Source organism: Symphalangus syndactylus, chromosome 14 (genome assembly GCF_028878055.3).
Source record: "Symphalangus syndactylus isolate Jambi chromosome 14, NHGRI_mSymSyn1-v2.1_pri, whole genome shotgun sequence".
Lineage (NCBI taxonomy): Eukaryota > Metazoa > Chordata > Mammalia > Primates > Hylobatidae > Symphalangus > Symphalangus syndactylus.
Window position 1 is genome coordinate 25,701,965 of NC_072436.2, and position 1,896 is coordinate 25,703,860.

Consider the following 1,896-nt stretch of genomic DNA (forward strand, 5'->3'; position numbering starts at 1 on the left):
TCTGCCATGAAATAAAATACAGTTGGCCCTCTCTAGCTGTGAGTTCAACCATCCTTGGACTGAAAATATTAGGGGAAAAATAGATGGTTGTGTCCATAGTGAACATGTACAGACTTTTGTCCTTGTCATTATTCCCTAAACAATACAGTATAACAAGTGTTTACATTGTATTAGGTATTATACATAACCTGAGATTATTTAAAGAAACAGTTCCCAACCTCTTTGGCACCAGGGACGTGTTTTGTAGAAGACAATTTTTCCACAGACTGGGTTGGGCAAATGGTTTTGGGATGATTCAAGTGCATTACACTTATTGAGTACTTGATTTCTATTATTATTACATTGTAATGTATAATAAGATAATTATACAGCTCAGCATAATGTAGAATCAGTGGGAGCCCTGAGCTTGTTTTCCTGCAACAAGACAGTCCCATCTGGGGGTGACGGGAGACAGTGACAGATCATCAGGAATTAGAGTCTCATAAAGAATAAGCAACCTAGATCCCTTGCATGTGCAGTTCACAGTAGGGTTCGTGCTCCTATAAGAAACTGATACTGATGGTGATCTGACAAAAAAACTGAAGTGTATGATAGAATGTGTGTAGGTTATATATAAACAGTATACCATTCCATGGATTTTGGTATCCAAGGGGTGTCCTGGAACCAATCCCCGATGGATACACAGCAACTACTGAATGTATCTCCTTCTGAGTGACTTTAACATTTAACCTGTGTGCTGAGTTTTTACTTGACATCAGGAGTTCAAGACCAGCCTGACCAACATGGTGAAACCCTGTCTCTACTAAAAATACAAAAAAAATTAGCCAGGCATGGTGGCGCACACCTGTAATCCCAGCTACTTGGGAGGCCAAGGCAGGAGAATCACTTGAGCCCGGGAGGCGGAGGTTGCACAGTGAGCAGAGATCATGCCATTGCACTCCAACCTGGGTGACAGAGACTCTGTCTTGACAAACAAAAAAAACTGTGTGTTAAGTTTTTTGTATAAAGCTGCCAGGCCTCAGGTGGGATGGGGGTGGTGATTCAGGAAAGACCCAAATGTTTCTCAGCATCATGAAAGGGATCCTACTGAATCGTAAGGACAGGACATGCTAATAGGAGAAATATTGATTTTTTTTTACATTTGATTAGGCTGAGTGGTCTTCAAGGAAAATTAATATTGTCTTTGTCCTGTGTTTTTCTTCATAGGTGCTGTTGTAAGAGACCCAGCCTGCCTTTGGCTTCCTCCAGTGGGGAACCTGAACAAGGACCCCCAAACTCCTGTTCACATAACTAGAGCCCTTCCCCCCAGCCTGTGATGCTGAACAGGGAAGAACATCTGTGCTCACCTGGGTGGAATCCTAGGCATTATAGAATGTGGGGAAGAATCCATGGGAGAATCCTCCCCCTGAGGAAAGGGATGCTGTTTTTCAGGAGAAGGTGGGTTTTCAGACTGAAAAGCTTGGAGAGGGGAATCAATAGAGAGCAAATCAAAGGTGACAAAGCCACGGGGGAGGACATGTGTGGGAGAGAGAAGCATCTAGATTAGCTATACCAGCACTGCCCAACAGACATAAATATAAATTTTAAAATTGTTTTTAGTTGAGAAATAGGTTAACAAATTTTAAAGAAAATTTCTGGAGAAAACTTGATTTTTAAAGGCAGGGTCTTGCTCTGCCACCCAAGCTAGAGTGTAGTGGCGCTATCATGGCTCACTGCAGCCTCAACCTCCCTGGCTCAAGTGATCCTCCTACATCAGCCTCCAGAATAGCTGAGAGACCAAAGGCCACCGTTTCTGGCTGTTTTTAAAATTGTTTTGGAAAGACAGAGTCTCACTATGTTGTCCAGACTGATCTTGAACTCTTGAGCTCAAATGATCCTCCTGCCTTGGCCTTCCAA